This window comes from Ambystoma mexicanum, chromosome 1p (genome assembly GCF_040938575.1).
Source record: "Ambystoma mexicanum isolate Mex_15411 chromosome 1p, UKY_AmexF1_1, whole genome shotgun sequence".
Lineage (NCBI taxonomy): Eukaryota > Metazoa > Chordata > Amphibia > Caudata > Ambystomatidae > Ambystoma > Ambystoma mexicanum.
The window spans coordinates 940,202,373-940,217,552 of record NC_090921.1 but is presented as its reverse complement, the minus strand read 5'-3'; the positions used below and the strand labels follow the sequence as shown (position 1 = coordinate 940,217,552).

Sequence of the window (15,180 nt, the reverse complement as noted above, 5' to 3'; positions counted from 1 at the left end):
TGTAAAATAGTATTTCATTTTTTTGCTTTGTTCCTGCGTGGAGCTGGGTGAAAGATGTCGAACACCTGTGAGGAGGCCACTTCCTCTGTGATTGACGAAACAGACCCTGGGCGGTGGGGGATCTGCTCGCCTCGAGAGGATATGAATTCCAAAACAGGAGTACTAACCTTCAAGGTTGTGTGCGTCACATTCAAGTCATCACTCAATTCAGTTGGTAGAGGAAACTCCTGAATTTCAATTATTGACATTAAAGCATTGTTACTATGGAGGCCCATAACTGTATTAAGATTAGGAGGGTCTTGGCAATTTTGATGTACCACACAAGAAGTTCATTCTGCAGCCACCCAGTCAACTTTAGCAGACACTAGAGATAATAATATATTATGGGTGTCCATTTTTTTTATCCATGCTCTCATGTAGTTTAACCAGGCTATGCATGCTAGTGTTAATGGCAGATATAACCGACTCATGTAGTAAAAGGGGTGGATGAGTAAAGCCAAGTTATGGCTGCGGTGTTGGATTCGCAAATGAGGCTGCTGACGATGAGGGTGAAAAGGATGAGTTCACTATTGGTTGCTTACCCTTTTCTGGGTACAAAATAAGAGAGTTTGAAAGATTTAAAAGAGATTTACTAAGCTCATTGTCAATCTGTGTTTCAATCACAGTGTTAGGCCCCAAGAGAGGGGATTGCAATGCATGGCTTTAACAACAGACGCCACAAGTTGTCAAAAAGACAGCAAAAGTAAAATACAATGGACAAAGAGGGTGAGTGCACCCGGCACCACTGTACCGCGAAACAGCACTCGCCGAGATGCACTCACTGGAATACGCGCCCACAAATGTGCGCACTCCCTTGCAGATAAGCACGCTGGGTAAAAGGGGCGTGGCTTAAACACTGAAATTCAAAGAAAGGTCGATTTTAAAGTCCAGTATCTTGCTATTGCTACTTTTTAGAGTCCAGTATAACAAGGTCTAGTATATACCGCAAATTAAAGTCCAATTAAAGTTGTAGCTTTCCTTTCACAGTAGAAAAGCGATGTCAGTTTCACAGCAGGAAACGATCCGATCCGGTAGTAAGGCAGAGTAACGAAAACAGCACACGCCGAGATGCACTCACTCGAAGATAAATAATTTAATTAATAGTATAAACAAATTGTGAGACTAACAGGGAGGGGAGATGAACCTACTATGCCTTGTGAGTGTTCCGAAGCAAGTGCAGGGGGCAGGGAGGCAAGGGATAGGTGCTGTGGTATTAATGGAGAAGTGGTAAGAAGAGAAGAACGTAAGTGCAACCTCCCGTGGCAAGGGTGAGCCATGTAAATGCAGTAAATAGACAGCGGCTGGGAAGAGAGATATGGGGGGGGGGTCAGGGCCCCAAGGATACATAAGGGCCCTGCACGTCTGTCATGCTACTGTATGATTAGCAGAGGAGAAGGAGAAGGAGGAGGAGGTCAAGAGAAAAGTGTTGAGGCTTTTCTGGAACTTAAGGAGGTCCTGCTCAAGACGGAGAGGGAGGCTGTTCCAAAGGGGGGAGCCCGCTGAGGAAAGTGATCGACCAACAGCTCTCTGTTCAGCAAACCACTTCACACGCAGGGAGTCGGTGACGGAGCAACGCAGGAGTCTAGAAGGGGAGTATTTAATCAGGGAGCGTTGAAGATAGAGTGGTCCCCGGCCCCAGTTAGCCTTGTGGATGATAGAGGGATTTGAATTTAATCCGTGCTGAGACCAGGAGCAGTGAAGGCGTTGTAGGGCAGGAGAGATGCGGTCCCTAAACATCTAGATAGGAGGCTGTGCAGTGGTAGGGAGACCCCAGATTCTAAGCACAGCAGTGGTGGTGTAGCACCTATGTTGGGGCACCGTACTAGTAGAAAACCTAGTTCTGGAGCACTTTGGCTTGGAGGGAGAACACCTGGAATTGGAACTCAGAAGTAGTATGGAAACACCTAGAATTGTAACACAGTGCTAGAGGGGAAACACCTAGAAATGGGGAAAAGGCCGCAATGGGAGAAACACCCAGAAATGGAACAAAGAAGCAAAGGGAAGAACACCTAGATCTGATACATGGGAGTAGTATGGAAACGCCTAGAACTGGGACACAGTCCTGGAGGAGAATCATCTAGAATTTGAAATAAACAGTCGTGGAAAAAACACCCAGAATCGGAACACAGAATCAGTTAGGAAACACTTAGAACTGAAACACAGTGCTAGAGGCAAAAGACCTAGCGTTCGAAGATATGGCAGTGGGAAACGATTCCTAGAATTGGAACACAGCAGTAGTAAGGAAACACTTAGAACTGAAACACGGTGCTAGGGGAAAACACCTAGAATTGGAACACAGTAGTAGTAAGGAAACAGAACTGAAACACAGTGCTAGGGCCGGGGGGGCTCCCCTAGAATAGGAACAAAACAGCAATGGGGAAAAAACCTAGAGTTTGAACAGGGCGCTAGAGGTGAAACAACTAGGTTTGAAACTGGGCGGTAGTATGGGGAACCCTAGAACTGGCACACAGGGCTGGAGGGGAAAAAACACCTACATTTGAGAGAGAAGTAAATAGAAAACACCTAGATTTGAGATAGCTGGGAAGTGGAAAGAAATGACAAAAAATGAGACACAGCAGTAAATGGAGATCCACCAAAAATGGGAACACAGTAGTGATAGGAAAACTACTTACTAGCCAGATTACATCAGTGTGCTATGTTATGTAAGGTAATAAGAGTGGTAGGGCTTAACTGGAAAATAGTAATTGATGTACTTCCCACCCAGACCACACTTACCTTCTCAGTTGCTGCTGGTTGACGGTGACTGGCTTCACAGGTGAACACGGGCAAACAGGGAATGGAGCTGCTTCCTCCGGAGCTGCCCTTCTGGCCCATAGCCTGTGGCTGCCCGGGCAGGGGCTGCCCTGGTCATTGACTTAGTGTTCTGGTGGCCAATCGGGGCACGGTGGGTGGGGGGGAGGTGGTCAGCTAGAGGGTTCAGGTAGCGGGCAGCACTGGAAAGGGGAGAGTGCACACGAAGCACTGGTGTTAATTTAAATAATTTGTATATAAAGCTCCAAGCTTTACATAGCTTTACAATTCTGCTGCCATTATTTCTGTAGATCCTACATTGCAAAGTTCAATCTCGGGACAAAAGGAATTCTGGATCTCCATTAGTAAACCACTGGATGGTCTTCCCATTGTGTTGGCAATAGCTTTCTTCAAAAATGAACTATGCCCATCCAACATGGGGGCTTCCCTTAGCCAAACCTCCTGCAAGTCTTCAACCGGGGGTATATTTGCCTGGTGTAGAAAACTCATGAAACTCCTGCTATTCCATGTAATTAACCTGAAGCGACTTTCGCTAAAGGTCAGATGTTACTGCCCCTTCAGGTTAATCTCTGAACTTAAAACTGTCAAGCCAATACTGCAGCTATCTGCATTACTATGGCTTTGTAAACGCGTGATTTTAGTTGGACTCTAGGAAATGGGAACCTGCAACAGTGAACACACATGTCTGTACTATTGCAAATTGGCATCCGCCCAAGAATCCAAAAACACTTTTTATGCATCTCATTTTAATTATTTCAAGTGTAGGTACACTTGCATAATAACCGTTGTCAGGGATCACTTTGTCTAAAATACTGTAATATAGTGACAGCAAGTAACTTGTTCAGATAGGTTTATAGATCTGTGCTATGGCGTACGGTCAACCATGTTTTGTGGTTTCCATTTTGAACGGCTATGTAACATTACGTTTTTACAACTTAAATTGAGTTTCATCCCTGGTGACTTTCCATAACCTGAGCCCCCAAAGCCCCCCTAGCATGTGGGGTGCAGAGCTTGATATGGTTATCTAGAGCCACCACTATGCTATAAAAGTATATCTGTGCTGGAAAATGCAAGGTAGTGGAATTCGGCAAGTATCATCCAATGCAAGGCACCGGAACACAGTCCCTTTCTTGGGCTCAAGACAAAATAAAGAATCCCATCCATAGAGTACCACATAATGGCCACTTAAAGTGTTGCAGGATTGCTAAACGTTGTTTATTCTTTTATTGGTTCGAAATTGCATCCCATTGTTAGTTTGGCTATTGGGTGGCCCTTGCTCCACGTATAAGCAGAAACTATTGCGTTAGAGTGCAGATAGGGTGAAATGGCATATGAGAATGGACACATAGCTTGTAGATGTTGTTTGGCTATTTACCCACCTATTGACAGACCATGGCTGTGCTAATCCTTTTGGCCATTCTCAACCAGTTCCTGCCCAAGACACCTCCTCATGGGAACTCTTCAACTCACTTTAATCAAACCTTATTTATTTTAATTTTATTTATGTATATGTATAGTCCTTCAGCCCGCAGGCATCAGACCACATGAAGACAGAGACATTTCGAAACAGGACACACGTGAACTTGTGTGTTTAATTGTCAGGTACTAGAGCAAAGGCGGAGGTGGGGTAGCCTTATCTGAAGAGAAGGGTCTTTAATTTTTTTCTAAAACTGAGGTAATTTGTTTCTACTCTTTAACTTCAGGGGTAACTTGTTCTACTTGGTAATGGCCTTTGGGGCGAAGGCCCTGCCCAGTCCGTTAGTTCTTTTTGCTGGAATGACACGCAGGAGTCCTTTGTCTATACATCTAAGGCTACGCCCTGGCTCATAACAAGAGAATTGCTTCTTAAGGTATGCAGGTGTTTCCAAATAGACAGCGATGGACCAATGTCAAAGATTTGAAGACAATGCAGTCTTCTAGGGAAAGCTAGTGTCGTTCTCTTCTGTCGACAGTGATGTGCTCTCTTGGTTTCGCCCGTAAAAGTTCTTATAGCATTGTTTTGAATTACTTGCACTGTTTTAGGCAATTGCTGCTGGCTCCAATCAGCAATGCGTTTCCGTAGTCGAGCCGGGAGAGGATAGTGGCCATAGCAATTGTTCTACTATTTTGTTGGTTTAGCAGAGGTCTGATGTTTCTCAGGAGTCTTTGGTGGTACTGGCAGTTTCTTTTGAGATAAGCGACTTATGAGGCCTGTAAGTAGACCCCAAGTGTATTTACTTTTTCAGAGACTTTTATTGATGCCTCTTTGATGAGGAGTAAGCAATGTAAAGTTTTTTCCTGGTACAAAGTGAGCCAAAAGTCATTAGGTGGAGTCTGCAGAGTCTCTTGGAGTGACCAGTGGCTCTTCTCTTTCTTTTGCTAGAGGCGGACCCATTACCTCAAAAACCCAGACTCGCCATGGAGTTTACAGAGTCTCTTGGAGTGACCAGTGGCTCTTCTCTTTCTTTTGCTAGAGGCGGAGCCATTACCTCAAAAACCCAGAGTGTAAGGGAGTCACTTGCCCGTAGGAAAAAAGCCCTCATCTTGCTCAACAAGAGAGCTTCAGACAACAAGTGAGTAACCTTTCAACCCCTACTTTGGCCACCTCTGTTCCCACTAACTTGTCTAGCACACGGCCTCATGAACACGATTATGAATATGAGCACTCAGAGCCATACTCTCAAATTCATAGCAGCTGTGAAAATATTCATATTGAACTAGTCGAACAAGCTGTTGAATCAGCTGCTACACATGACATACATCCGTTCCGGCTTCCCAGACTCTAAATCTGAACACAAGTAATTGTACCATGTTTCATAAGGAAGCCGGAACTCTAACAGAGCTTTTGGAAAAACAGAATCTTATCACTTACGAGAGGGGCCTTGGCGCGGTATCTTGCGGTGCCGCCGCGGCGCCTGGCGTTCTGGGGAGTGTGGAGACCGTAGCGGGCTCTGGATGCACCTGCTTTGTGCCTTCGGCGTGTCTGCTCGCGGCTGCTCCGGCTCCCTTGGCTCCCCCGGTTGTTTTGGGTGGTGTGGAGGGGTGGCGGGGGGAGTGTGGCCGCTGGCACTGATGGTATCCCGCGGGTCGATATTTCACGGACTTGTATGGCAGTGGGGGCGGTGCCCAAAGGGGAGGGCCGAGCAGTGAATGCTGACATAGGCGAGACATGCAGCCTTTTGGATGATGTGTCCAAACAGAGAATGCACATTGACACGGCAGTGAGGAGTGAGCTATGCCTGGAAGAACCTCGCTCAGCCGCGTTCTTTTCTGCTAACGCAGACCCGACCCATCATTTGGAATCTTCCCAGATATTGAAACTAATGCTCCCCCACTCACTGCTCCAACCCAAAATGATGATCAGCTAGAAAGGAGAAAATCCCTGGAAATTGTAAATAAATTGCTAATGGACCTGACAAATATAAAACAAGTGCGCAAGGACAAAAATCAAACACACTCTTTGCCTTACCAAAATGATGTGAGTGAAAGTGTAACCACATGCATGGACAAGAATGAGGCCAATGAAACCCACTTAAACGTACAATCTAACGATAAAACCAATGGACAATGTGTGAGCACAGATGAAGAGACAATATTCACCCAACGGTACCAACACATGCCAAATCCACATGGATAAGTGGAGCCCTGAAGCGGAGAAGAATAATGGATAGTGAGTCCCCTAAGATATATTACTCACAAAAAAGGCTGAGACAGACTCAAACCTACAAGGACCGACTCAAAAGGCACTTGTTTTAGACAAAAAAAATACCAGCATAGCAACAGCCTAAGCCGACAATCACTCTTCAATGAACAGTGTTGAAGCCACTAAGGCTTTATCTGAGACCTCTTCAGATGACACCAGTACGGAATCCTCAATAATGGCTCGAGAGTATCCTAAGATCAGAAGAACTCATTACAAATTCAAGCATAGAACTCAAGACACAAAAAAGGAGAACCCTGTTCAAATTGAAGCCATGATAAAAAAATACATTCAATAAGTACAACCTGCTCTGACATCATCGATGTCAATGACCATTTCTCCATTCTTGAAAATGTATGAGCACCTAAACGATACAATAAAGGATCAAACCACCCCGATTGCTTTCATGAACTCCAAGCTTATCAACATAGAATACGAAAATACATACGCCAAACAGCGCATCAAAGGACTTAACAACAAAATTGATGGCTTACTAGCTGTACTAACGACAGAAAAAACGTAATAATAGTGAGGATAAAAAACTGCTGGCTGCAATCGCGAAAGAAGCACTCTCCTTGTTGAGACATGAAAGAACTAATGAATGTTTGCAAGCTCTCACAACAAAAACTTTGCCTAAACAGTGATCCAAATACTGACACATCACTCTCCCTAAAAAATCCAATCAATGAGGAAACCTATGTGGACTCGCTTCCTGTAGTCAAAGAGAACAAACAACTGATTGGGAACTCAAGGTCATTGATCTAACAACAGGTCCTCCGCAACAGGAGAACATGTGGCTGCCGCAGAGAATGCCTCATCAACCAACAAAAAGTCTACGCACCTACAACCGGCGATCATCATACAGGAACCTAGTATCACCCTCTCCTTTAGGGAAGTGCTCGCTATATCCAATGGAGCAGAAAATGGAGCCAACACTGACATCCAAATGCCCTCTTCCTCCACAAAAAATAAACCTCAAACAGAAGAAGAGATCTCCGCAAATACAGCTCCGATAAATTCAATGAATGAACCACCTGACCAGATTCTGTTTGACATTTTCAATACTAACAAACAACCGTCAGTGATAAAGCTCCCCAAGACAATCCAAGTCAAAAAGACAAACAATCAAATTATGAAGAAGCGGAACACCAGCAACAGCTCTAGAGAATTTCTGCATAATATTAAAATAGAAAGCTTCACAGTAAACCAAGCTAATGAAAAAACCTTGGGGAATGAAAAAAACAATACACATTGGAGTAAAACAAAGCACAAAGCAAGCAGACAGTTTTAAAGAACCTCCCATTAACATGGAAAGTTCAACTGACCTATTGGAGTTATCTATATACGAGGATGAGCTTGGACTTGAACAAACAGACCCGTCTGTTTCTGCATCGACTCACCAATTGCAGCTGCAAGAGAAACCGCGGCTCCCGACCTCCCAGGAATATCATCGAAAAAAAGAGGAATGAGTATGCGTTCCGACCTCACAGGAATGCCATGACAAAATAGAGGAACAAGTATGTGTGTTGATTCCCCCAACGAAAACAACAAATCGAGAAGGATAAGGAACCCAGTCCTGTGTTTAGAGCAATGGACGAGAAATGGAAACAATTGGCCAGTAAACAATCGAGTAACATTGACCACTCTGAGGACTGAAACAGAAGCACAAGCCCAAACATGACAGAGAAAACTTCGATTGAAGCAAAAACTAGATCTGCTCCGGTCAGTAAAACTTCAGCAAATGCTGGTTACATGTGTGGATCACCTCCAGTCAAAGAATGCCAAAATGACAAAGCGAACAACAAAAATGGTCGCCATAATGCACAACAGGAACTGGAAAGAAAACGCCAATTTAAATATTGCCTTGTTTTAGAGCGCACATTTTCAGGAAAAGATGGACTGACGTTGAATCGCGCTGACATCTTACAACTTTTTCATTATGTCCCTGCATTAAGGACCATTGAATCGAGAGACATAAAATGCGTGGAATTCTTTAAAGAACCTGAAGATGATAAAGTGAAGCTACATCTTGATTCCAGGATCGTCTGTGACATCCTCTTAGACGCAACTGCAGTGTTGCTCTCACTGGGTTTTGACATCTTTGAAGCGAACAATGCGGTCGACGGGGATGAAAACGGAGAGCAAAAAACAAATGTGAATATCCCAACTCAAGTAAGAGAAAAGTGGACCGCAAACCAAGACTCTTACAACAAAGAGGAGAAGTTAAAAACTCCCAGTACATCTTATAACACAATGTCAAGCTCTATCGAGTGCAATGAATGCGTTCAGGGGCAATCAGTAAGAAAGCACATTCAAATTGTACTTTTATGTAATACTACAAACAAGAGTAATGACACCAAGCCAAAGTCACCAGCTCAAGTTATTGATGATGATATGAAGAAATGGAATTGGATTCCTGCTGCTCTTACAAAACAGAAGGAACAAAAATGTACGCCAGGCCTCTCCGTATAATCTGAAAGTCAACTATGGTTCTTGGAACACACAAGGATATAAACCTCTCTTACAACAGGACTGGGTGAAAGGATTAGATATGATGTGTCTCCAAGAAACATGGTTGACCGAAGCTCCCATCTCAGACGCATATGACATTTCTTTCAATCCAGCAATCAAAAAAGCGAAAGGAAGATCGATGGCTGGATTGATGACGTTAGTAAGGAAGGGTCTGGGATACAAGATAATGGAATCCGAAAATGTAAATCCTTACATACAATTGACCCATACGATAAAACAGGATGAACAACAAACGATAACAAAATCCATTTATCTCATCAACATTTACTGACAACACAAAACAATGAAACCAACATGCTTTATCGATATGATAAGGGAATTACTTGACGAAATCAATGAACTGATTCGCCTAACATTGTATTGTGTGGTGACTTGAACATTACCTGCATAGAGAAAAATATATGTAATCACAAGAGCAATCTAACCACACCTAAGCAATGGTGCACGGAGATAGAGGCGCGTAAGATGCGTATGCCAAACGGCAACATGCCTGGCGACATACCAGCTAAAATGACTTGGCGAAGGGACAAACAAGAATCCATCCTGGACTATTTTTTCATCTGTGAGAGTCTGCATTGGCGAATCCAGACTATGCAAGTAATTGAAAAAAAAAGAAAGTGATCACAACTTGTTGGAAATGTGTCTGGCTGAATTAAGCACGGAACCGCAATATTATTGGAAACGTACCGTCATTACGGATTCCACAAGACTAAGATTGACACTTGAAGATGACAAAGTTAATTCCATCACCATGACCTACAAGCATGAAAAAGATGTACTAGAATAGGGTCACATTCTTATTCAATTCAAAGAAAAAAATCAAGGACTTAAAAGAACAGGCTTTGTACCCAAACATACATTTGAATTGGAGATTCTGAATCAAAAATGAAAACTCAAATCCGTTCTATTCAGAAACAAAATACTCATGAAACACAAAGAAAAAAAAACAGATCTTGCAAACGTATAAAGATTGGCTAAAATCACACTTGTCAATTATGAAACAACGCAATGCCGAAATAATGTTATCGAAGCTCGCAAAGACAAATACTCGAGAATTATAGAGCATCACCAACCGGCATGGAACTTCGTAACAAGCCGTCCAGGCAAATGCGGTAAAAGCAAAAGACTGGATTGCTCACAACACCAGTTTTTGTACAGTAAAAAGGGAAATATAAAAGAGCCAAAACTTCCAGCTGTGACATCCTGGGACCTTAAATTCGACCAAGCTGAGATCCTAACTATTATTAAAAACCTACATGCCTTAAGAGCACCCGGACCCGATGGGCTGTGCAACTACACCTTGAAACAGAACACAGATGAGTGGGCTAGCTTCTGTCAAGTACTTTTCATCAAAATTGCTTTATCATGCTCCCCCCCCCAAAGTCTTGGAAAAGCACAATTGTAGTCTCTATCTTTAAAAAAGGAGACAGAACCAATCCGAAGGACTGCCGTCCAATTGCCCTGTTAGTCGTATTGGGAAAAATCTATGCGACAACTTTATCATGAAAACTAAATGAATGGAGCCGTACAGCAAATCTTATGGATACAAGACAGATGGGATTCGTGAAGGGAGTGGGATGTGCCTTGAATCTGCTGATCGTAAACATCCTAAAAATGGAAACTATACGGTCTGGCAGACAAATCTATCTTGCGTTCATCGATTTTGCGCATGCTTTTGAAAGCATTGCCCGTGAAATCGTATGGACCAAACTATCCTCCAGCCTCGCAATAAGAGAGCTCCATACTGAAACAAACATCAAGATCATACTTGACAGAGCTGGTAAACTATCTGACTCTATACTTACCCACTGTGGAGTGAAACAGGGATGCCCATTGGCCTCCACAATCTTCAATTTATTTCTATCTGATATAGATGTCACTCTCAACCAAGTCCACTCTTTCCCACCAAAAATAAATGGTCAGCATTGAAGTCGCCTACTTTATGCAGATGATTTAATCTTATTAGATCTCACCCCTATATGCCGACAAAGGAAATTAAATGCTCTGGAAGTATATGTCCAGACCAACTGCCTTAACATCAACACGACCAAAACTGAAATTCTAGTGTTGGAAGATCTTAGAGGGAAAAAGAGAGGACGACTGAGCAATTATCGTTGGTCTTTAGAGAAAACATCCCTTCGAATTACTCCATCAACTAGATACCTAGGAATGATTATTAACTCCAGTATTAATGACGTGCCTTGGGTTGCCAGTGTGAAATCCAAATGCCAACAATTGGCAAACCAAGCATCTATTATTCACAAAAAATATGGGCAATACTCACTTCTTCCGGTTTTGGCGTTTTACAAACAGAAAGCAGTGCCAGCACTCAGATATGGAGCGGAATGCGCCTTAGGTGCTTCCCATCAAGTGTGGAATACTCTTGAAAACACCTTTTGGACCAAAGTGCTACATCTAGCACAGGGAACTCCGACAACTTGCATCCGATATGAACTTGGTTTAACATCAATTCATGCCAGAATCTGTTGGTATATGCTAAATTTGTACTGTAAAGTGACTAGCATAAACACCCCCAATACAATTCGAGATTCTACGAAACATGGAAAACGCCAATGAACAAAATGTGCTAACATTATGGGTAGAGTGCTGTAAGGTGACCTTGAAAGATCTTGACACTGACATTGAAACCCGCCACACCAACCCAAATCTGGTTAAAAAAAACACCTATGGAGATGTGATTGGATCGCATCAGAACATCAAAGAACAAACCATAAACTAATAAAAATGTGCCTAGTGAAAAACAGACATTTAATGAAATTCCAAGCTACTTAAAACTGTTCCCAGACTCATGTCGGCGAGATCTGTACTTCAAATTTCGATTGAATTTATTTAAGACACAAGAGAGAAAAAGCCTGTGGCAGAAAAATAAAATAACGATAGAGTTGTAGATTCTGTGGACTTCATGAGGAGACCCTAAAACATCTTACCTTGTTCTGCACAGCCCTTCAGACGGACAGAACTAGCTGTCTGGGAGAACTGATTATGAAAAGACCTTTTCTAAACGCTGATGACGGTGGCAAGTACTGTTTGACGAAACAGAAAGAAAATTAACTCTTGCTTTAACCTTTTTTCTAGACATTTTAAATTTGAGACTGAATAACTGCAAAAATGAAATTTTAAAGACAAAGGAGCATGCAGTTAATGAGTAGCAATGTGATAAATTCTCTGAATGGAAATTTAACTGCATGTTTGAATGAAAACCTATTTTAAAGATTTGTAATAAACCATATAAAATAAAAAAAATAAAAACCAAAAAGTCATTAGCTCAGTCTTGGTGCCGTTGAGGCACATCCAATTTGCCTTCATCCATGTTTCGATGGTATTGTATATTGTTGTAAGTTTGTTGCTATCATTGGTGTAGTTTCCGCTAAGCTCAAAGAGCTTAGAAAAAGCTTCAAACTTTGCACTTGAAGGCCCCCCAGTGTTTTTTCAAAGCAGTCTTCTGATAGTTATTGACTTAATTGGACCCAGAAACCCACTACTGATTTAATAAACATGTCTTAACCAGGCCTGCCTTCAGCCACTTGATTTATAAACAATATCCTTCACTGAAGTCCTGAAAAAAAACAAAGCCAACAGTTTTGACTTGTGTATAAGTATTAGACATTTTGCCTGATATTACTGTAAAATGCTCAGGTACAAGCAGCATTTTGCACCTCCTACCATCAATAGCCAGTTAATACCACTATGCCAGTGCCTTTCGCATGCCTACAAAAAAGCCCAACTATTGGAATTGCCAAAGCTTGTTTACAAAGCAGTACACTCGACTTGATTTGCATCCATGATGAGCCATAGGACTTGATCTGATCTCGGGTGTATTTTTCCCAATAGACCGCTAATGGCACCCTTGCTGCTAAATGTAGCCTTGCCAATGTCTTTACCTGATGGTTGGTGTGAATCTTGTATTTGGCACTTTGACTTCTCTTTTCAAGAGGTGCAGGAGAAGCAACAGATGTAAAGCGCCGGTCGATATGGACATCCCAGAAACTGGTACGAATCCCGGATTAACGTCGAGGGGGTTCGAAACCCACATAAAAAATACATCAGAAAACCGGAGAGACACGCGAAAAGGCGAAGTGAAAGTCCTTTTTCCAACAGCACTACATCACTGAATGTAGACACATCGTAAAGAATAAAAAACACATTGATTAATGAGGACATTTCCCTGGCAACAATTGATCCCGTTACCCTGTAAATGAGAGCCGTCCTCTTGGAAGTGAGGACTATACACGGCGAGCTTGGAGGGCCGCGTCAATGCGGCGTGTCAGCAGTACCTGCTGTGAGCCAAGGACGGCTACACGGTACAGATAATCATTGTGGAGAGGCACGCTGCAGAGCCGCGCGCCGCCTGCCCGTGGAGGATTCGCCTCGCTCTTATTGTGGCAGCCCTGGGACTTGTGTGCGCCAGCGGCACAGCGCCCACGTCCCGCCGCTATTGAACACGAACTACTGTGAAGGAAAAGGTTAAGTACTCTCCGAGAAAATCGAATGGATACCGTGCATTTCACAGGAAGTAAATCACAACTGACAAGTAAAAAAGGCAGATCGGAGAGGGAAACGCAGGGGACGTAGTTTCTCCACGAGAGAAAGGCGTTTGGCTGGGGAAAATGAAAAAAATAATTTCAAAGTTCTTGCATGTTCGGTGTGTTTATGTTGAATGATACTGTGTGGATTCAAAGAAAACGGCCGGGTGCAAAGAACCTAGGCACCCATTTCATTTTGAAATACCAACACTGCCTTATTGCCAGCAAAAGTATAGCCTCTTATGCCTATGCTTAAAAAGATGTTTTCTTTCGAACTCTCGCTCATCCTGCGGTGTCTGTTGTTGCCGCCCACTTGCCACTAGCCTTCTGATTGGCTAAGGGCGATATGCGTATATCTGACTTGGGTCCTCATCGGAAGCGCTGCGGTACACACAGGGGAGTATCCAGGGCGCGAGCCATGAAAACAATCCCGCTGTCCGTCCAGCCCCCCGCCCCATGCAGTGTGCGCAATTCAATAGGGTCGCATTCGCGCCCACTACTGCCCAAATCCACTTTTTTGGTAACTTTAGTGGCAGATGGCATTTTAACACATAACAAAAAATAAAACTGCAGGATCATTACAGATGCAGGAAACTCATCTATTAGAGCTCTCTTGCCAGGCGCTTTGGGGCACAATACATGCAGGCCTCCTAATTAGCTTCTGGACTGCACCAACAGAAGTGACTTCACAGAAAAGAACACTGCAAGGAACATCATCAGTGTTTGATACTTGGAGGCACCATTGGAGTGACTTTAGAATAATTTGCCTTCAGTAAGCCAAGTGGCAAATAACTTTCATTAGGCTTTTTTCTTATAATAAGTAGCACGATATATTAACATAAGCTATGAAGTGAATCAGAATCACTTACAGCGCTGCAGATAAGACACAGTGTGATTAAATGATTTGGCCAGGATCACACACCGGTTAAATGGTGAAACCGGGATGTAGACAATTTAAGCAACTGGACACATCTTCCCAGGTGTAGTTGCTATTGATATTTATTAAGGTTTTGCTTTGCATTTCATGTGCTTAAATAATACTTTATTCATAGCAATGCCTTGGAAGCAAACCACATTACATAGTAAAGTAGCCTGTAGTAAAGAACGATCGTGGGCCGCCACAGTAAATTTACTTTTCATTTAATGTCCTGGTCCTGCAGTTCTCCAGGGTATACACCGGGATGGTTGGGGACACGGAAGACACGAAATAAAGGAGAAACACTGGGCTTGCCCCACCCCCATGCACAACAACTCGACAACTCCCAAGCCCAACAGTCGCACACAGAACACACCGAGCTATCGCATTCCACACTAAGGCCATGAAATCACCAAACTCCAAACCACATTACAACACCTCTCCCTCCCTTGGAAATACCAACAACAAACTAAAAGGGCACCGTGACCAGTACTAAACCCACACTCATCATAGACGCTCACACGCACCAGACTTCCTGCACACAACGGCTGTCAATGTCCAGAAACTCCAGCAAAAGGAAACACAAGCAACTTTCACAGGCCAACTGACCAATCAAAATGCAGAAAGCTGTACTCCACAAACACCTCCTCACTCAATCCCCTCACTTCATTCACTCCTACTATGCTTACACAAATGTC

The 15,180-nt window shown here is 43.2% G+C and overlaps 1 protein-coding gene across 3 annotated transcripts in view; it reads left to right on the top strand.

The window, feature by feature from the left end:
- The window catches only part of TK2 (thymidine kinase 2), a 977,831-nt gene that overhangs the window by 794,194 nt on the left and 168,457 nt on the right, over window positions 1–15,180 (top strand). The window lies entirely within an intron of this gene.